We start from the raw sequence: 22,938 nt of genomic DNA on the forward strand, positions 1-22,938 counted from the left end.
TCTGCATATTTCTCCTTCATATTATGTAAGAGCTGACACATGCGGGAGAGGATCTGCAGGTACATAACATGGCCATGATTACTAGGGTGCCGCAATAAGTGCAATACACGGGTCCTCTACAGCGGTACCTCTGATACCGCCGTACACCCTCCCCACAGCGATGCACCACACAGATCCCACCAACCTCCCCACAGTGGTGCCACAGGCAGATCCCACCGACCTCCCCACAATAGTGCTACACACAGATCCCACCGTCCTCCCCGCAGTGGTGCCACACTGAGATCCCACCGTCCTCCCCGCAGTGGTGCCACACTGAGATCCCACCGTCCTCCCCGCAGTGGTGCCACACTGAGATCCCACCGTCCTCCCCGCAGTGGTGCCACACATAGATCCCACCGTCCTCCCCACAGTGGTGCCACACACAGATCCCACCGTCCTCCCCGCAGTGGTGCCACACACAGATCCCACCGTCCTCCCCGCAGTGGTGCCACACACAGATCCCACCGTCCTCCCCGCAGTGGTGCCACACACAGATCCCACCGTCCTCCCCACAGTGGGTGCCACACACAGATCCTACCGTCCTCCCCACAGTGGTGCCACACACAGATCCCACCGTCCTCCCCGCAGTGGTGCCACACTGAGATCCCACAGTGGTGCCACACTGAGATCCCACCATGCTCCCCACAGTGGTGCCACACACAGATCCCACCGTCCTCCCCGCAGTGGTGCCACACACAGATCCCACCGTCCTCCCCGCAGTGGTGCCACACACAGATCCCACCGTCCTCCCCGCAGTGGTGCCACACTGAGATCCCACCGTCCTCCCCGCAGTGGTGCCACACTGAGATCCCACCGTCCTCCCCGCAGTGGTGCCGCACTGAGATCCCACCGTCCTCCCCGCAGTGGTGCCGCACTGAGATCCCACCGTCCTCCCCGCAGTGGTGCCACACATAGATCCCACCGTCCTCCCCGCAGTGGGTGCCACACTGAGATCCCACCGTCCTCCCCGCAGTGGTGCCACACTGAGATCCCACCGTCCTCCCCGCAGTGGTGCCACACTGAGATCCCACCGACCTCCCCGCAGTGGTGCCACACTGAGATCCCACCGACCTCCCCGCAGTGGTGCCACACACTGAGATCCCACCGTCCTCCCCGCAGTGGGTGCCACACTGAGATCCCACCGTCCTCCCCGCAGTGGTGCCACACTGAGATCCCACCGTCCTCCCCGCAGTGGTGCCACACACAGATCCCGCCGTCCTCCCCGCAGTGGTGCCACACTGAGATCCCACCGTCCTCCCCGCAGTGGGTGCCACACTGAGATCCCACCGTCCTCCCCGCAGTGGTGCCACACAGATCCCACCGTCCTCCCCGCAGTGGTGCCACACACAGATCCCGCCGTCCTCCCCGCAGTGGTGCCACACTGAGATCCCACCGTCCTCCCCGCAGTGGTGCCACACTGAGATCCCACCGTCCTCCCCACAGTGGTGCCACACTGAGATCCCACCGACCTCCCCGCAGTGGTGCCACACTGAGATCCCACCGTCCTCCCCGCAGTGGTGCCACACAGATCCCACCGTCCTCCCCGCAGTGGTGCCGCACTGAGATCCCACCGTCCTCCCCGCAGTGGTGCCACACAGATCCCACCGTCCTCCCCGCAGTGGTGCCACACACAGATCCCGCCGTCCTCCCCGCAGTGGTGCCGCACTGAGATCCCACCGTCCTCCCCACAGTGGGTGCCACACACAGATCCCACCGTCCTCCCCGCAGTGGTGCCACACACAGATCCCACCACCCCTCCGCTCTACGACCGTCCATACTGCACATGTAATGCGGCGTGTGGCGGAGGCCCGCTGGGACTTCTTGTACTAATAATTCTAGGAAGTGCCCTGTGATCATAGGGATGCCACTGATGGTGATGGCTGGACCAGATGTACCTGCTGGACCATACCAACTATGAGCACGGCTAGAGGCGGGAGATTCCACATTGCCGTCATGACCCTCTTAAAGGGACGGCACCCTGATGTGTTCCGCACTTGTGTATAACCTTCCGTACCCGGCTGCTCGTTCTGTTCCAGGCGTATCCCAGGCTGCCGCAGCTCCCAGGGGTCGACACTCACTCGGTCGTCATGGTAACCCACTCTTAGATCTCTGAGCCGGACCCTCTTGTGTGTTGGGGGGATATTCGGCATGTACCTGCCTGGTAGGTGTATAGCACCGCTCTCTACCTGCTGGAAATGGCAAACAGTGAAAAAACAAAAAAATATTTACGGGTCTCCGGGGGGGAAAAACCTCAATTTTAAATTAATGTTTTATTTTTTTAAGAAAAAGTAATTAAAAAATAAACGTACACTTATTGCTGTAGTCATACTGAACCAGGGCACATTTACGGTACAACAATGTTGTTAAAACAAAACCCAAATAACAGCGGCGGAATTCTACTTTTTTTCCCCCCATTTGGAATAATAATAATATATATACTTAGATTTTTTTTAATTTCTGTTTTTCAGAAGTTTTACTTTTAAAAACAAATGGTGTCAATCAAAAGTACAACGCGCACCATTAAAAAAATAAGTAAATAAATAAAAGTCCTCCTACATCTGTCACCAGAAAAATAAAAATTTTTTCACGGCTCTTGCAAGAAGTTGGGTCCATAACAGTTCCCGGTTGCGCAGCGTGTCGGTGCCGCACAGGCTGCCCGTCTGGTACCTTGTTGCGCAGTGTGTCGGTGCCGCACAGGCTGCCCGTCTGGTACCTTGTTGCGCAGTGTGTCGGTGCCGCACAGGCTGCCCATCTGGTACCTTGTTGCGCAGCGCGCTGTGTGTTGGTGCTGGACAGGCTGCCCGTCTGGTACCTTGTTGCACAGCGCGTCGTGTGTCTGTGACGGACAGGCTGCCCGTCTGGTACCTTGTTGCGTAGCACGCCGTGTGTAGGTGCCGGATAAGCTGCCCGTCTGGTACCTCTTGTCCTTTTTATTAAACGAGCGATCCGGTGATGGTGGCGCTGATACGGTTACAGAGCGGAGAGCAAGATCATAAAATCTCATTTTTTAGAACAATAAAAAACAAAAATAATGCACATGGCGGAGCAGATGTGTGTAGTGACTGATGGGGGGTGAGAAGTGTCCGTCATGGCGTGTCCCACCCCACCCCGGCACGGTGCATCCTGAAGTCGCCTTGGACCCCGGAGCTGATGTGAAACTCACAGCAAGGTGACTGCATGCTTCTCCCACAGAGCCCCCATTCATTCTGCCGCCTGAATTAAGAAAGGGGTCTCAGTTCCCGGGCTGGCCGCTCACGTAAAGCCGCACGCTCCCCGGACGCTGTATTTACTCATGTGTTACCCACAGTTACTGTTGTCCATGACTCGGCAGCTTCTGTTTTTTTGGAAAGCTGGGTGACAGTCATTGTCAGTTCGCTCCATAGCTTGCTTGTTCTGCGAAGTTCGCTCGCTCGTTGCCTTGCTTGCCCAGAGTCCTGAGGGAGTCCGCTCGCTCGTTGCCTTGCTTGCCCAGAGTCCTGAGGGAGTCCGCTCGCTCGTTGCCTTGCTTGCCCAGAGTCCTGAGGGAGTCCGCTCGCTCGTTGCCTTGCTTGCCCAGAGTCCTGAGGGAGTCCGCTCGCTCGTTGCCTTGCTTGCCCAGAGTCCTGAGGGAGTCCGCTCGCTCGTTGCCTTGCTTGCCCAGAGTCCTGAGGGAGTCCGCTCGCTCGTTGCCTTGCTTGCCCAGAGTCCTGAGGGAGTCCGCTCGCTCGTTGCCTTGCTTGCCCAGAGTCCTGAGGGAGTCTGCTCGCTCGTTGCCTTGCTTGCCCAGAGTCCTGAGAAGCAAATGTGAGCATGTTATCTGTTGTTGCATCCCGTACTTAGAATTTAAGGGCTATAGGTGGCTTACCCTGGCTTACCCTCAGGAAAGGTGATCAATATCTAATGGATGGGGTCAGAGATGTGGCACATGCACTGATCAGCGGCTTGCAGATCCCGCCACGGTCAGAAGATCGCAGTGTACAGAGCCGAGCAGCACTGCTCTCTACGCCATGTAGTGGCAGTTGTCGTGTACTGCAGCTCAGATCACATTCACTTTAATAGGATCTGTGCTGGGAGCGGAGATTTTTCTCTAGAAATTCTCCATTTGTAGAGCCTGGACGTAGGTGACTGGAGTCTTGTAAGGGGAGCGCTTGCTGTGCACTCATCTCTACTCACCGGTGCATGTTTTTATTTTTGCTTGTAACTGTTCCACTCCAAGCGATGAAGGATGCAGCCACCATTACCCCCCCGTGCCCCCCAGCATCTGAATGGCGGCTGTGCCCGGTATTGTAGAGAAACACTCTTGAACTCGGCGACACAATACTGAATATTCAAGGTGTGCTATTATAAGCGTATAATGCAGCAGTGGAGGCGGCCGGGTCATTCTGCAGCTCGCTGCTGCTCTGAGCCGTGCGCTTGGCCTTTTTTCTGATCATTTGATAGCTTCTGGCATCAGCTGGTCGCGTGGCAATATAAAACCTGTGCGCTTTGTTCTGCAGAAGTTGTTTCCCCCAGAGATAATAAACCAAAAGGGAAACATCTGTCGTATGAGGAATGGTGAGTGTGCGAAACCTGGTGAGCCAAATTCCTTTTTATAGCGAGCGATCTGTCATGTCGGGGATCCCAGCACTGAGTGTTTGTCACTGTCGCCTGCTCGGATGGAGACATTGGGAAATGCTGACCGGCCTCACTTGTATCCTCTTGTCCTACTTATTATTATTATTATTATTATTTGCTTGCGTCGGTTATAACTTTTTATTTTTTTAATTTTTTCTTCCTGGCTCTTACCACATTTGTAGCCTCCCTTTTTGCTCGCTTGCCACATTTGTAAATTCTCGCCTGATTTTCTCTGAACATTTGTAACCTCCTCTTGGCCCACTCTCTAAATGTCTAATATTCCATTTAAAATGCCATGCTTGTAAACTCCTGCTTCGCTTGCGTCATGAGTAACCTCCTTTATGACTTGCTTGCCACAATTACTAAACTTCCTACCGCCTGGCTCGCTTCCCTCATTAGTAACCTCCCTCCCACCTGGCTTGCTTGTTTGCCACATTAGTTATCTCCCTCCTGTCTGGCTCGCTTGGTTGCCACATTGGTAAATACCCTCCCCCTGGCTCGCTTGCTTGCCACATTAGCTACCTCTCTCCAGCCTTGCTTTGAACCTCCCTCCCGCCTATGGCTGGCTCACTTGCTTGTAACCTCCCTCTCTCCGACCTGTCTCACTTTAATGCAATTTCCCTCCCTCTCACCTGTCTCGCTTGTTTGCAATTTCCCTCTCACCTGTCTCGCTTGCTTGCAATTTTCCTCCCGCCTGTCTCGCTTGCTTGCAATTTCCCTCCCTCCCGCCTGGCTTGCTTGTAACCTCCTTCCCTCCTGCCTGGCTTACTTGTAACCTCCTTCCCTCCTGGCTCGCTTGCTTGTAACCTCCTTCCCTCCTGGCTCGCTTGCTTGTAACCTCCTTCCCTCCTGGCTCGCTTGCTTGTAACCTCCTTCCCTCCTGGCTCGCTTGCTTGTAACCTCCTTCCCTCCTGGCTCGCTTGCTTGTAACCTCCTTCCCTCCTGGCTCGCTTTCTTGCAACCTCCCTCCCTTCTGGCTCGCTTGCTTGTAATCTACCTCCCTCCTAGCTCGCTTGCTTGTAACCTCCCTCCCGGCTCGCTTGCTTGTAACCTCCCTCCCTCCCTCCCTCCTGGCTCGCTTGCTTGTAACCTCCCTCCTGCCTGGCTTGCGTGCTTGCCGCATAAACCAAATGTCTAAAACATAATAATGACATTTCTAGACTTTTGCTGATAAGTCTTCCTCTCTTAGCTGCACGCAGATTGCAATCCTATTGCTATATATCGCTATAACATGTGCGATTGTTGTGCGGAGCAGGAATCTGATCCGCGTCCTCCTTTATATTTCATGATGTTCTGACGTCTCGGGGAGATGTCACTGGATCTTTCCTGCATTATTTAGCGTTATCAATATTCACATGGAGACGTCTCTCACTTTTTTTTTCTTTTTTTTTTCGATATTTCATCTCTCACTTTGGTATCAGATTGGATAAATATTCTGTAGTCCGCAGCTGCGGTTCTCTGGTGACTGTAGGTGGGACATGCAGCTGTCTGACACCTGTGACTGTCCACAAATGTCCAAGATGGGAATCCCGTAAACTGTGGTTAGAGAATGAGGGGGATACAGCAGAGGGGTCTTCGGCGGATTTCCTAATTTGCTCGGTGTGCTCACTTTTTGCACGCTCCGATGAAGAGCAAATCTGCACACCCAGGATATACACACCCGCTCCAGCCCTAGTACAGCACACGAGCAAACACGGAGAGCGCGCCTATTAACCCTTTCTGGGGCTTTCTTCCTGTACGACGGCAACCATATAAAATCCAGCGTATCTGGTTTTGGGTGCACTTTTTCTTATATTTTATTCTCTAGAATTAAAGTTGGGCGTTTTTTTGTAGCTGATTCCTCCCATTCAGCAGTTTGTGCTGCAGAGCAGCCCTTCCTACTGAACTTGCAGCCATACCTGGACATTTTGGAAACCGGAGGACAGTCGTTAGTCATCCGTGCAGTGGGATCACGGCAAAGAATATGCCTCCCCTAAATAAAAGGTCCTCCTATGGCTGCATTCATCTTTCTCCAGTAGGAAGAGCAGCTCTGCAGCACAAACTGCTAAATGAAGATTGCCCCAGATGTCTGAAACCTGGATATATTACGCTTTCTCTAATTTGTAGGTTTGTGCTATAGTTTATACACGGTGACGTATACCCGGCAGCGTGCTGATACTGGAGGACATAGCAGTAGTCTGCTGCATCTCTGGGAGTTCCTGATGGTTCTTTACAGGAAGTCTTCGTGTCTTTATTTAGCTCCTCGAGATGTTGTGGTGTAAAGTAAAGGTACACAGAGCCCGACCGCTCGCCAAAGTGGGCGCAAGCCCCCATCCCCTCCCCAAAGTCATCCTAACAGTTGTGTGGGTGCTCATTATACCTCCGTGGTGGACACTATGTAGATCTGGTGGTCTCTTCAGTGATGTTCCTCATAGCCTGTGTTCAGGCAACAAAGGTCCATGATGGACCCATGTCTACCTTCAAAGAGCGAGTGTGCAGGAACGTCTGCTTACATGTGAGTCCCTGATACAGAGATATCAGTGGGAATCCCACAGATGATGCTGGTGCCGTGGCTGCTGAAAACATGATGTTTGGAACCAGCAGCCCCGGCACCAGCTATTCTGGCTGGGAACAATAGGTACCTCCAGCAGCCCCGGCACCAGCTATTCTGGCTGGGAACATTGGGTACCTCCAGCAGCCCCGGCACCAGCTATTCTGGTCCAGAACATTCGGTACTTCCAGCAGCCCCGGCACCAGTTAATCTGACTGGGAACCTTAGGTACTTCCAGCAGCCCCGGCACCAGCTATTCTGGTCCAGAACATTAGGTACTTCCAGCAGCTCCGGCACCAGCTAGTCTGGCTCTGAACCTTAGGTACTTCCAGCAGCCCCGGCACCAGCTATTCTGGCTGGGAACAATAGGTACCTCCAGCAGCCCCGGCACCAGCTATTCTGGTCCAGAACATTAGGTACTTCCAGCAGCTCCGGCACCAGCTAGTCTGGCTCTGAACCTTAGGTACTTCCAGCAGCTCCGGCACCAGCTAGTCTGGTTCTGAACCTTAGGTACTTCCAGCAGCCCCGGCACCAGCTATTCTGGCTGGGAACAATAGGTACCTCCAGCAGCCCCGGCACCAGCTATTCTGGCTGGGAACATTGGGTACCTCCAGCAGCCCCGGCACCAGCTATTCTGGTCCAGAACATTCGGTACTTCCAGCAGCCCCGGCACCAGCTATTCTGACTGGGAACCTTAGGTACTTCCAGCAGCCCCGGCACCAGCTATTCTGGTCCAGAACATTAGGTACTTCCAGCAGCTCCGGCACCAGCTAGTCTGGCTCTGAACCTTAGGTACTTCCAGCAGCCCCGGCACCAGCTATTCTGGCTGGGAACAATAGGTACCTCCAGCAGCCCCGGCACCAGCTATTCTGGCTGGGAACATTGGGTACCTCCAGCAGCCCCGGCACCAGCTATTCTGACTGGGAACCTTAGGTACTTCCAGCAGCCCCGGCACCAGCTATTCTGGTCCAGAACATTAGGTACTTCCAGCAGCTCCGGCACCAGCTAGTCTGGCTCTTAGGTACATTATGCACACCAGTATCGCCTATCAGGTGTTGGACCCCAATGACGTTATCTAAAGGAGACGTCAGTATCTCGGTCCTGCATATCAGAGTGGTGGCTACTGGGGAGTCTGTACAAGGTCCGACAGCTGCCATGACACCGCAGATCTAGCCTGTGTAGTGGCTGATCTCGGTACTGCAAGTCATTTCCTATTGAAGTGAATGCGATCTGAGCTGCAGTACCCAGGAGCGGCCACTACGCAGTGTTGTGGCTCCGTATACTGTGTACGTCTGGCTGCCCCAGCTTCTGATATCGGGGCCCCCACCCGTCAGATCCTGAGTAATTTCTCAACCCTGGGGAACCCCTTTTTAAAGCCTGTGTCTGCTTTCATAGCCATTTATTTTTTTTTTTCTGCAGTCAATCTAAAGTGTGTGTGTGTGTGTGTGTGTGTGTGTGTGTGTGTGTGGTTTTCTTTTTTTTTTTTTTTTGCAGCACCTTTAATTAGTTAAGTCTGATGTCCCTTCAGCCGCTGACTCACATGCCTTAGGGCGCACAACTTAAAGGGATTGTCCAAGAGCTTTAAAAATGGGGAAAGGGAAGATTGTGGAGGAAAATAACGTAAATAAATGTTGTCTTGTAACCGGTTATAGTGTGGCTCTACGTTCTGCCGGCCCTGATTATCACCTCTCTGGCAGGCGAAGGGTTAACGTCGCCTCGTCGGTTGGACCTGTGCGTTACTGGAAGTGGCCAACACGCTGATGTAATTACTGCAGACATCTGTACAGCGTATATACAGCACTACCCCGATCAGCACCCGGCGGTCCCCCACTGCGCCCCGCTATCAGCGCCTGGCGGTGCCACTGCCCCCCCGCGATCAGCGCCTGGCGGTGCCACTGCCGAGCCCCCACCCCCCCACGATCAGCGCCTGTTTTCCGTGGCGGCCTGCCTACGTTTTTGCTTTGAATAAAAATGCTTGCTTTCTCCTAAATTGCGGTTTCTAAAGTGTGACCCCATAAAGTCAGAGAATCCCCCTGCCTGTCCTCTCAGGTATTACTACCCAGCTTTCCCAGACTCTTGGGCGGCCGCAGAGTTATCACACAGTGCAGGGGAGGCACACTGACTGTGATGCTTGTAGATGTAGTCACCCAGCTTTCCCAGGATCGGATGCAGCCAAGGAACAGTTGCTTATTAATAATAATAATAATAATAATAATAAATAATATTATTATTATTATTTTTTGTGTCCAATCAAGACTATGCAAAAAGCGTCCAGAAATAGAGACGGCGGGGATATCTCCTTTGCATGGAATCAGAAGGGGGGGTAGGGAAGGTTCTTGTTTTGCATCGGGCGCCATCTACATGCAAAAAGCTGTGTGCACACATTCCTGTAGATTTAAAGGGGCAGCTCCTAAAAGAGCAGCAGCGCCATCAGTCACATCTCACAGCGCCACCATTGCTTCCAGGTTGTCTCTGGTGTTGCAGCTGAGCTTTTTTTTTTTTTAATTGAATGTGGCTGAGTTGCAATACCATATACATCCTGTAAACTATGGTGGCGCTGGAGAGAGGAAAAAAAATACAGCAGTATTTTTCTGCCATGTTTTTCATGCGGCAGAGCCGTGACTGGTCCTGCAGGCAGGGGTGGGGGGGTGAGTTTTGATGTAAATCCACTGTGTGGCTTATGGCATAAGTGGATAAGATTTCCAGAATCTCCCATCGGGGGACCCGGCCATCAGACTGGCTGCGTCTGCACCTGTCGGAGTGTTTGATGTGCGTCAGCTGGCGGTCTCTCCCTCGGTGCAGTCATGGTGCTGGGGGTGCCGTGGCCGCTCGCTGTCAGTCCTCGCAGCCCCACGGTTACAGGGCACACTTGGCTCTTGCATCCTTGCGTTAGACGGCGGAGCACCGGGATCTGCTCACCTCTCATCCCGTCTCATCGGACGCCATCCAGCAGCAGCCGCTGACTGCGTCGCCCCTCCCTGCAGACATCCTCGTACCTTGCATATGGGGTCCGTGCCATCTGCTCGGGGGTCCGTGGGCACACACACGACTTGGCTTCCCGCACGCTGTGTCACTTCCATTACTCAGCTGATCCTCCTCTATTGATCAGATGCTGGAATGTGGCTCTCTGAATTCTTGGCTCGGAGTCTCTATTATTTCGCATCGACCTCTCATGGCTTCTTCCTCCTTTTTTTTTTTTTTTTTTTTTTCCCCCCCCCCCGGTCACTGGTCAGGACTAGCGGCAGCAATGGATTATCCCAGTGCACGATGATGACTCCACCTTATTTCTCCGCACACCAATAGCGTCCTATCCAGGGATGCTCTGCCTTCGATAACATCCCTACCTTCTACCCCGACACCTCTGTGGCCCCTTAAATCCTAGGCTTGTTTTTCCTACCACCAAGTTTGTAGGAGCCGGGGTCTACATTTTTAGTCATTTACTATTATTTTTTATTTTCCAGCTGTCCTCTAAGGTGAGTTACGCCTTTTCTTAGAAATACTGTATTAATAATTGCATTACACTTTTTTTGGGGGGATATTTGCACCTTGCACTGAGACCTGTTGCATGGGGCTGATTCATTGTGTAAAATCTCCTTACACTTGCTAAGGGGGAGGTCAATTCCAGCTGTCCTATTCCAGTAAATGACTGCTTGACTTCTGGGCTGTGCAGAATTAATAGGCTGTGGATATTTTCTATGGTCATTGCACATTTCTATGTAAACACAATTATAACCTTTTATCGTCTACGTTTTTATACCATTACTGATCTGTTTCTCTTATTCTGTAGCATCCCATTTTGACAATAGACCAGTCTATCACGTTATCCTTTGGTAGTTTAATATGAAATGTATGGCTATTTTGGAAATTAGGGGACAGTAATGGGGTCCAGTCTATCCCTAAGAAGGCATTATAGATCAACGGGATAGGTCATGTATTACTTGATTCTGGCTCACGTTGCAATCAATGCTTACTGCTGATTCTTCAAGATTTTTCTGCATAATAAGCCATTTAGTACCGTGGACTGTTAGTCTGATCCCATCGTTGTCCTTTGCATTTTTTTTTTTCTTTATTGGCAGGATTATAGTAATGTTATATTAGTTTAATTCTTCGTACTTCAGCTTGCACAGTAGCTGACAGATGAGGAGATAAGGATTAAGTGTACCGGTGATGATCCCGGAAGGTAGTGGTTTGCACAGTGTGACAGATGTCCTGTTCACACCGGGGCGTTATGTGTTTGAGGTTTCCAGAGATTGCTGGCTGCACGCTGTGTGTGGGTTGTAGCAGTATCCTGTAGGATGACTGGGTTCCTCTTGCTGCTTCCCGCTGTGTCTTTTAACACTTGAGGGAGACATTGTCCTCAGGAATTGGGCTGTGTTTGGTGTATATAGCGGTGCTATTTGCAGATCATTTGGGCATATTTATTTATGCAAGTTCACATACTTTCCTATGAATAGTTTGTCATTTGCTCATAGGATGACCCGTTAGTGCAGCTTAGAGGAGCAGATTAGTATAATTTCTTCTGGCTAGTCTCGTCTTGTCGGCACTCTGTTTTTGTTTCATCCTTTTGGAGTGATCATAAATATCTCGTTATGAAGAAGATTCCGAAAATCAGAACCACAGATGAGAACAGCAGCAGAGAGTTTTGCACTTGCTGTATTATAGCTGCTCACAGCTTATATGGAGCCTTAATGGGGTTAGCCCATCCCCAAGATACGCGGTAAGTCGTTGATTGCTAAAAAAAAATGAGAAAAAAAATGGGACTTTGGAGTCCTCTCGAATTGAGCGATGGTTGAGCATTGAAGCACTGCCCCTTTCGTAGCTTATGGAGATAAGAACTCCAGAGCATCACTCCTGGGAAAGTGCAGGGGGTCTCAGTGGTCAAACCACCAGCAATAAACACTTATTCTATGTATTAGTAATTGTTTTGGTGGCTTAGTCCCTTCTAAGCAGCCTACACTCCTTAGGTTGGGTTAACATGTGACCCTAAAACATACATCTTAAGTTTCACCTAAAGGTGCCCATGTTCATAAATCTGGGTGACCCCACAATACGCAGCTTTGGTTCGTTGTCGGTCTACTAACTGGTAGGAGAAGCTGGCATTAAGTGATTACGTTCCCCGTAGACATAAGAAGTGAAGCGTTAACCCGTTTCACATGTGTCTGGTTCTCCGGAGACGAGATGATCCTTGTATACTTTGCTAATAGATGAGGGTCCTAAGTAGGTTACCCTGATGCGTTGCCCCCCAGTCCTCGTCTTTTATACGTAGAGGTGACTCTCATGGCTTTGCCTTTGTCCTCACACCCCAATGGGAGCTTCTAAATGGGATGTCTCCCATGAAGACCACTTCTATTGACTATGGAGGGTGTACGTGGAGTATCTGTCAAGTCTCTATTTTCATGTCTCTGTGCCTAAAACTTTCCAAAACTTTAGTAGCCGTTTCTCATTTTCTCTTGCCTTTTTGTCTGGGTTATATTGGGCACATTTTTTACCCTTTTTTTTGGTTCCTGGGTCATGCTACCTTCTCTGTAAATATCTCCCCAGACTTCACTCTTGATTCCAACTGTTGCCTATTATTGTGCCTCTTTGTGGCTGACTTTGCTCTGGTCGCTCTCTAGGAGAACATTCGGAGTTCTTCAGAGCTGCACCTCTTCTTAATTTACCACTCGACTTGTCCTCTACGACTCAAATTCGACCTCTTCTTTCTCCAATGCTCCTCTCATGCTTCATCTGTACTCTAGGATGATCTACCTTGTACCTGACTGGACCAACATCTTAACATAAAATAATTGTGTATATAGTGATCCTGCTTCAAAATTTGGAAGCCCAGAGCCCATATTTGGTGGGCAGGAGCCTCTGTATGGCACCGTATTGCCATCTAGGGTAAGATGACGCAATCTTTATTGCAGACCTGTTGCTCTGAGCTTTTACAAAACCAAACTCTAAAGTTGTCCAGACCTTAGATTTTGGCTGAACTCATCCCCTATGCACGCTTGCTTCGGTTGAGCGTGCATGTCTTTTCAGTGGTAATATGGGAAGGAATCTGCCTTAAGACAACTCAGTCTTTTTTTTTTTTCCTTGAAAACCAGGATTGGGAATGTTAAAATCAAGATGCCTGCTCTTTCATAGTTGTTTTTGAAGAAAACGTATACAGTCATGGCCAAAAGTATTGGCACCCTTGAATTTTTTTTTCCCAGAAAATGAAATATTTCTCACAGAAAATTATTGCAATTACCCATGTTTTGTTATACACATTTATTTCCTTTGTGAGTTTTGGAGCAACACACAAAAAAAAGCAGAGAAGCAAAGGCAAATTGGACATAATGTCACATAAATCCTCAAAAATGGGATGGACAAAATTGTTGACCCCTTTCCAAAATTGTGGGTAATCATCTTTGTTTGAAGCATGTGATGCTCGTTCACTCACTTGTGGCAAGTAACAGGTGTGAGCAATATGAAAATCACACCTGAAACCAGATAAAACGGGGAGAAGTTGACTCAATCTTTGCATTGTGGGTCTGTGTGTGCGACACTAAGCATGGAGAACAGAAAGAGGAGAAGAGAACTGTCTGAGGACCTGAGAAACTAAATTCTTCAAAAATATCAACAATCTTAAGGTTAGAAGTCCATTTCTAGAGATCATGGTTTTCCTTTGTCCACGGTGCACAACTTAATCAAGAAGTTTACAACCCACGGCACTGTAGATAATCTTCCTTGACGTGAACGGCAGAGAAAAATTGATGAAGGGTTGCAAGGAAGGATAGTCCGGATGGTGGAGATAAGCAGCACCAAGCAAGTGTCAAAGAAATCCAAACTGTCCTTTCTGGGAAAGCGTCTTGTGGACAGATGAGACCAAGAGAGAGCTTTTTGGTAAAGAACATCATTCTACTGTTTACCGAATATGGAATGAGGCCACAAAGAAAATAACACATTACCTACAGTCATATATGGTGGAGGTTCAATGATGTTGTTTAGCTGCCTCTGGCACTGGGTGCCTTAACTATGTGCAAGGCGTCCTGATATCTTAAGATTACAAAAGGATTTTGGATCACAATGTAGTCCCCAGTGTCAGAAAACTGGGTTTGCGTCCTAGGTCATGAGTCTTACACCAGGACAATGACCACAAACATACTTCAAGAAGCCCCCAGAAATGGATGGAAACCAAGTGCTGGGGAGTTCTGAAGTGGCGACAATGTGTCCAGATCTAAAGCCCATTGATCACCTGTGGAGAGATCTTAAAATTGCTATTGGGAGACGACGCCTTCACATACGAGACATCGGGAGCAGTTTACAAAAGAAGAGTGCTCCAAAATTCCAGTTGAGAAGCTTGGTGGTTGTAGGAAGCAACTGATTGCACTTATATATTCCAAAGGGTGCAACAAAATATTAATTTGAGGGCACCAACAATTATGACCGGCCCATTTTTGGAGTCTACTCTTGTGTGAAATTATGTCCAATTTGAGTTTTTTTTTTTTTTTTTTTTTTGTGGTGTTCCAATACACACAGGAAATAAACATGCGTATAACAAAACGTGTAAATGTAATATTTTTCTGGGAGAAATACCGTACTTCATTTTCTGGAACAGTTTCAAGGGTGCCAACACTTTTGGTCATGACTGTGTATAATATATATTCTATTTATCCCTATTTAACCTCTTTGATTGTAAGCTGCTGAGGAACGTGTTGGCGCAGTAATCACCAGTGATAATTTGCGTGTCCCATGTACTATCCTGTGACTCCGGGGTACAGAGGAGGCGCAGGCCGAGGCCCGACTGCCAGAACGCCATTACCAATTTATATTGTAATCTGGAGATCCGCTGACGAGGGCGATGCAGATCTCCGCACACAGTATTCTCGCCGCTTCCTCTCGGGTGATGAACACTTCACTTCCCGACGTTCTGCTAAACCTGCAGAATACGAGTCTGATGAGCCGGGAACAGAGACGTATGAAGGTCTGCGATCCCCGGTGCACACGGACGCGGAGCGCGCTGGCTCTTAGGTATCGGTTGTTGACTTTTCACTCGTTATGGAAGGGTTTGTCTGAGCAATAAAATGTACAATTCTGTTTCTCTCGCGATATCTAATATATAAAGCTAAATGTGTGTATGTATGTATGTCCGGGATTGGCATCTGCACCGTCGCAGCTACAGGCACAAAATTTTGCACAGTCACACGTCTGGACCCCGAGAGCGTCATAGGCTATGTTCTGAGGTGAAATTTTAACCCCGCGCTTTCCAATTCACCAAACAATTTTGCCCCTATCTACATAATGGGGAAAAAATGAAAGGAAAAGTGTTGGAGGCAAATTAACAGCTGCCAGATGTGAATAAGGGGGACTTAAAGAATGACAGCGATGGCGCCAAAGAGTATATACTGTACAGTTGCTAAGGTGGGGCCCCAACATGGGATAATCACCACACCACCACGGGGATATGAACACACACACAAAATGCGCCACACACTACCACGTGCTCGAACACATATCACCCTCAGCGCACATTTCACCACACATACACCAACCTCGCCACATAAGTAGAAACACAAAAGTCGCCGTTCAAAACTCGCTACGCGCAAAACTCGCCATGCGCAAAACTTGCTGCACACAACTTGCTACACTAACCTGTCACATGCAACTCGACACACAAAAAGTTGCTACACGCATGTCGCCACACAACTCATCTCACAAAAGTCGCTACATGCATGTCGCCACACGCAACTCAACACACACAACATGACACACGAAACTCGCCCTAAAACACACACAAGTCTGGTATTATCCTTCAAAAATAAAAATCTGATTAATAAGCAGACAAACTACAAGAGCAACAAATGTACCATATAGGAATCCGGCAGCTGTCAGTCACATGACCTGTCTATTATGTGTATGTGTGAGCTAATATATACTGCCAGGGGGTGGGCTTACTGTTGGCTGGGGATTTATCAGGCTGCCATTTTAGCTTACAAATACTGAGGTAAAAATACTGACCAAATAACGTGTGAACGAGGTCTAATACAGGAGGAGATGACATACAGATATATACTATATACAGGAGGAGATGACACACAGGTATATACTATTTACACGGGAGATGACTCACAGGTATATACTATATACAGGAGGAGATGACACACAGGTATATACTATATAGAGGAGGAGATGACATACAGGTATATACTATATACGGGAGGAGATGACACACAGATATATACTATATACAGGAGAGATGACACACAGATATATACTATATACAGGAGAGATGACACACAGGTATATACTATATACAGGAGGAGATGACACACAGATATATACTATATATAGGTGAGATGACACACAGGTATATACTATATACAGGAGATTACATACAGGTATATCTAATATATAAAGCTGAATGTGTGTATATATGTGTGTATGTCTGGGATTGGCATCTGCACCGTCGCAGCTACAGCCACAAAATTTTGCAGTCACACGTCTGGACCCCGAGAGCGTCATAGGCTATGTTGTGAGGTGAAATTTTAACCCCGCGCGTTCCAATTCACCAAACAATTTTGCCCCTATCTACATAATGGGGAAAAAGTGAAGGGAAAAGTGTTGGAGGCAAATTAACAGCTGCCAGATGTGAACAATGAGGACTTAAAGAATGACAGCGATGGCGCCAAAGAGTATATACCGTACAGTTGCTAAGGTGGGGCCCCGACATGGGATACTCACCGCACACAGGGATATGAACACAAACACAAAATGCGCCACACACTACCACGTACTTGAACACCTATACGACCCTCAGCACACATTTCACCACACACACCAACCTCGCCACATAAAAGTCGAAACACAAAAGTCACCACTCAAAACTCGCCACGCGCAAAGCTCGCTACATGCAAAACTCGCCACACGTGCAAAACTCGCCTCATGCAAAACTCACCTCATGGAAAACTCACCTCATGCAAAACTTGCACACACAGAAAAATTGCCACATGCACAAAAGTGGCAACACATGCTAAAGTTGCCTCACACAAAACTTGCACATACTCAAAACGCACCACACATAACTCGCCACGCGCAAAACTCGCCATGCACAAATCTTGCTGCACACAACTTGCTACACTAACCTGTCACATGCAACTCGACACACAAAATGTTGCTACACGCATGTCGCCACACAAAACTCATCTCACAAAAGTCGCTACATGCATGTCGCCACACGCAACTCAACACACACAACTTGACACGTGAAACTCGCCCTAAAACACACACAAGTCTGGTATTGTCCTTCAAAAAAAAAAATCTGATTAATAAGCAGACAAACTACAAGAGCAACAAATGTACCATATAGGAATCCGGCAGCTGTCAGTCACATGACCAGTCTATTATGTGTATGTGTGAGCTAATATATACTGCCAGGGGGAGGGCTTCCTGTTGGCTGGGGATTTATCAGGCTGCCAATAGCAACCAATCACAGCTCAGCTTCTATTTTGCTAGTGTTAATTAATCTGAGCTCTGATTGGTTAATATAGGCAACAAAGACATTCTCAGTATAAGAAAGCTAATATATGTTGTGAAATGCTTCTATTGGCTTAGTTTTTGCCCTTTAATAATTACATTTCTATCTATTTGTTTTGTGGTTTTTGTGTGCAGAATAAATTTTTGTTAACACATTCTATTTTGCTAACAGCAGTCATTAACCCGGGCGAAGCCGGGTAGTACAGCTAGTATATGTGTATATATATATATATATATATATATATATTTTCTACCGTTGTCTCTTCTGTGCTCCTTCCTTCCTTTCTGCCTCTTGCTTTCAATCTCTTCTCGTGGCACACTTTCCTGTCACTTTTTGACACACTTTTTCGTAACCTCTCGTCTCTTAATCTTTTTCTGGTCTCACGTTTTCCCTGACTTTCTCACATTCTTAACATCTACCTTTTTTGCTTTCTCGCCTGCCTCTCTTGTGTGCCCCCATCCCTTCTCGCATGCCTCTTTCTCGCTCCCCCTTGCGTTCTTGCCTGCCTCTCATGCGCCACCACTTCTCACCTGCCTGTATAGCGCGCCACCACTTCTCACCTGCCTGTATAGCGCGCCACCACTTCTAACCTGCCTGTATAGCGCGCCACCACTTGTCGCCTGCCTGTGTAGTATGCCACCACTTGTCTCCTGCCTGTGTAGCATGCCACCACTTGTCTCCTGCCTGTGTAGCATGCCACCACTTCTCACCTGCCTGTATAGCGCGCCACCACTTGTCGCCTGCCTGTGTAGTATGCCACCACTTGTCTCCTGCCTGTGTAGCATGCCACCACTTGTCGCCTGCCTGTATAGCGCGCCACCACTTGTCTCCTGCCTGTGTAGTATGCCACCACTTGTCGCCTGCCTGTGTAGTATGCCACCACTTGTCTCCTGCCTGTGTAGCATGCCACCACTTCTCACCTGCCTGTATAGCGCGCCACCACTTGTCTCCTGCCTGTGTAGCATGCCACCACTTCTCACCTGCCTGTATAGCGCGCCACCACTTGTCGCCTGCCTGTGTAGTATGCCACCACTTGTCTCCTGCCTGTGTAGCATGCCACCACTTCTCACCTGCCTGTATAGCGCGCCACCACTTGTCGCCTGCCTGTGTAGTATGCCACCACTTGTCTCCTGCCTGTGTAGCATGCCACCACTTCTCACCTGCCTGTATAGCGCGCCACCACTTGTCGCCTGCCTGTGTAGTATGCCACCACTTCTCTCCTGTCTGTGTAGAGCGCCACCACTTCTCTTCTGCCTGTGTAGCGCGCCACCACTTGTCGCTTGCCTGTATAGCGCGCCACCACTTGTCGCTTGCCTGTGTAGCGTGCCGTCACTTGTCGCCTGCCTGTGTAGCGTGCCGTCACTTGTCGCCTGCCTGTGTAGCGTGCCGTCACTTGTCGCCTGCCTGTGTAGCGTGCCGTCACTTGTCGCCTGCCTGTGTAGCATGCCACCACTTGTCGCCTGCCTGTGTAGCGCGCCCCCTTGTGTTCTCACCTGCCTGTGTAGCGGACCCTCATCTTCCCTGCCTGTGTAGCGCTGTCCCCCACTTTTTCGCCTGCCTGTGTAGCGCACTGTCCTGTCTCGTGCACTCGGCCTTTCTCACCCTCCAGTAACCATTAGTCTGCCACTGAATAGGTCTGTTCTCCTGATGATTGGAGAGCTGCCATGGCTCCCATTCCCTTCTGACAATTTGGCCCATCGTACGTGATAATCCGCGCTCTTCAGACCTCGTGTTGTCAGTTTGTAAACACATTGGGGACTATGGAGGATCAATTTCCCCTCCGCGCGCTCCTCATACTCCACACTTCTGTCTCCCAACCACCTTGAATACCAGATTCCCTACCAAGTGTCCTGCGAAGACCCGACCCGATGGGGGTGACTCCTGGGGCACACAAGTGCTCGGGGCACAGGGCCAAGCGGGTGTCCTGCTTATGGACCAATTAAGATTTATTTTTCTATAAATGAGGAGACAAATGATTTTTCTTCATCGCCGATTACATCCTTTATTATAGCCAATAATTGTCTGGTACCATGCAGGGCACACGGGGGTTGGACGGCCGAATGCTTAAGGGTGTAGGAGAAACGTTGGAAGCTCCTTCTGAAATGATAAAATATTATTTCATATTATTCTGATTTAAAGCACTACGAATCTTTTACAGAGCGCATCACTTCTGATGTTACCTACCGGCGGTACGGTAATTATTACTAGGCTACATCCAAAAATAATCTGAAAAAGGTGTTTCTGGTTCACTGGCATATATGTGCGGTAATATAACTATATATAACCGCCTCTATATACAAGAATAACTACTATAATACTGCCCCCTATGTACAAGAATATAACTACTATAATACTGCCCCCTATGTACAAGAATATAACTACTATAATACTGCCCCTATATACAAGAATATAACTACTATAATACTGCCCCCTATGTACAAGAATATAACTACTATAATACTGCCCCCTATGTACAAGAATATAACTACTATAATACTGCTCCTATATAATAGAATATAACTACTATAATACTGCCCCTATATACAAGAATATAACTACTATAATACTGCTCCTATGTACAAGAATATAACTACTATAATACTGCCCCTATGTACAAGAATATAACTACTATAATACTGCTCCTATGTACAAGAATATAACTACTATAATACTGCCCCTATGTACAAGAATATAACTACTATAATACTGCCCCTATGTACAAGAATATAACTACTATAATACTGCCCCTATGTACAAGAATATAACTACTATAATACTGCTCCTATGTACAAGAATATAACTACTATAATACTGCCCCTATATACAAGAATATAACTACTATAATACTGCCCCCATGTACAAGAGTATAACTACTATAATACTGCTCCTATGTACAAGAGTATAACTACTATAATACTGCTCCTATGTACAAGAATATAACTGCTATAATACTGCTCCTATGTACAAGAATATAACTACTATAATACTGCTCCTATGTACAAGAATATAACTACTATAATACTGCCCCTATGTACAGGAATATAACTACTATAATACTGCCCCTATGTACAAGAATAGAACTACTATAATACTGCCCCTATGTACAAGAATAGAACTACTATAATACTCCTCCTATGTACACTGGTGGGTACCGACGCTGGACTTCTGCTTCACCTTCATACTACTTACAGCACTACATGATCCGCGCGGTGGGACTGAGAGGAGTTGAGCTGATCTTTCTTGCTTTTTTCTACTATAATACTGCCCTGTGTATAATAGTATAATACTATAGCACTGCTTTTTTCCCCCTCCTGCTGGCCACACATTTCTGCTCGGCCTCCTGTGTAGAGCGGTAAGCGGCTCAGATCCTTTCACTTGCGCTGCTCTCTGTAATTACCATCAAGCTCTGAGGAAAATTAATCTCCCGGTTTAATGATTTTTAAATAACTTTCTACCAAGTGCAGATTATATAATTTAGTCTATTGAAGTGGGAGGGAGGTAATGTACAGTTGTTATGTTTGGAGAATCCTCTGGGAAATCAAATGTTATCGCGTCTGTAGCGTTTCGTAGGTGTGAGAACTGATACGATAATGGGGTGGACTTATTACTTGTCGTAAATTAAGACCAACGTGTTTATACTAGGTTTTGATAAAATTGGACTCTTGACCGTTTTCTGGTTGTTGGGCCATCTCTCTCTCTTTTTTTTTTTTTATTTATGCGTATATTTTTCCCCGTAGACTGTAGCTTACCGCCGGGCTCAGTAGACTTTTCGATGAGCCGTGTTGCCTACGTGTTAAGAATCCATCAGCTTTCGAACTAGAAGCCAACTTCAGGACTCATCCAGAAACCCAAAGTAGTGGAGACTCCTTCAAAGAATGTTATCAAACCCACTTGATTTGTTAGGACTAACCCCACCCGAATTGTCACCACCCCGCTGGAGACAGCCGTCACTCTGACCACAGATGTAATCACACAATGGACTTCCGATAATAGTCCTCCCAGTATAATGGACTTCTCATCTATTCGGGTGGTGTTTTCCTTCAGTTTTTTTTCGGTGATTTTTAGATAAACCACTCACTGGAGAGAAATTGTGTTCACGTCTCTAATTTAGGAACTTATTTTGGCAGAGGGGTTGACAAATCCCCCAAAATAAGTCTTGGTAGGCTCTTTGATGTCAACTAAGCTGCGGGGAACCGGTCTCCAATGTTCACTGAAGTTTGCTAATCCCACCGTGAGCTCCAAAAAAAAAAAAAGGATATTTGCAAGAGTCTTTCGTTAGGAGTCAGTGTAGTCCATTTTATTACTTTTTGTCATTAGTTTTGGTTTTTCAAATAAGGTTGAATAATATTGGCAAGGACAGGCACATTTCTTTCTAAATAGATCTAAGCATAAAGATGTGGAGGAACCTGGTTGGTAGTCTGTAGCGCTGGACCAGAGCCATGTGAACCTTCTCTTACATGCCGGCACCTCTTCAAATTAGTAGGCTAGTTGATGTGAAAAACGGACCGGAGATGCTGTCGGGTAGCAGGAGGTTCATAAGGCTCTAGTCCGGCAGCTATGGACTACTGACATGGCTCCTAGACCAGGGTCCTGCAAATTGTTTTGTTCGACTCTAGTTATAAAGTGTTTGGTAGGTAGGCTTGTTCATACCTTAAGGCTATTCTTTTTGGCTTGTCCTTGGAGCATGGCCTCCTAACGATGCGTTTTGGAGTTTTCCCTGAATGGTTTTCCAAAACTAGGTCTTGCCCAACTAATATGGCTACTGTAGAATTTGAAATTATTGGTGGCCATAACCATTGACCTCATAGGAGCAATATCAAGTTCAAGCTGCCATTATCCTTGAGTAAGGGTCCCCCAGGGCAAGTGTCTCTGGATACACATGTCATGGACCATCTCCCCAGAGTTTAAGGACTCAGGAGCCTTATTTCTTTCTGATTTTTATAAATAGATTTGTATCATAAAACGTGCGACTAATTAAAGCTGCAGGGCGGCTGACGAAATTCAGGAGGCAATACGAAATAGGCCACGAGGCGATCGGCTGGGAGCTTTCCATAAGCTGTTGTTACTGATAATGGAGTCAACTCTGCGTGCCGTAATTAATCACGTGGCCTCTTGTCGAAATCATGAACTGGAAGTATGAGTTTGTGCTTCAGCTGAAAAGCCAAAACTTCCAAGTTGCTCGTCAACTATTGTAATCTGACAGCAGCGCCTGGGGGTGAAATACAGAGGAATCCTTCTCGCGGGAATTCTACATTGAGTATTTACTGTGAAATTCTGT

The 22,938-nt window shown here is 48.0% G+C and overlaps 1 protein-coding gene across 10 annotated transcripts in view; it reads left to right on the plus strand.

The window, feature by feature from the left end:
* SLC4A11 (solute carrier family 4 member 11) overlaps positions 1-22,938 on the plus strand; it is a 285,187-nt gene that overhangs the window by 197,541 nt on the left and 64,708 nt on the right. Inside the window, exon 1 of one of the 10 annotated variants that reach the window (XM_077280319.1) lies at positions 10,617-10,635. The exons of the other annotated variants lie outside the window; for them this stretch is intronic. The gene's annotated coding sequence lies outside the window, so the exon portion shown is untranslated. Of the gene's footprint in view, positions 1-10,616; positions 10,636-22,938 lie in introns of those variants that run through there. 10 annotated transcript variants of the gene reach the window in all.

This window comes from Ranitomeya variabilis, chromosome 1, assembly GCF_051348905.1.
Source record: "Ranitomeya variabilis isolate aRanVar5 chromosome 1, aRanVar5.hap1, whole genome shotgun sequence".
In the NCBI taxonomy this organism is placed as follows: domain Eukaryota; kingdom Metazoa; phylum Chordata; class Amphibia; order Anura; family Dendrobatidae; genus Ranitomeya; species Ranitomeya variabilis.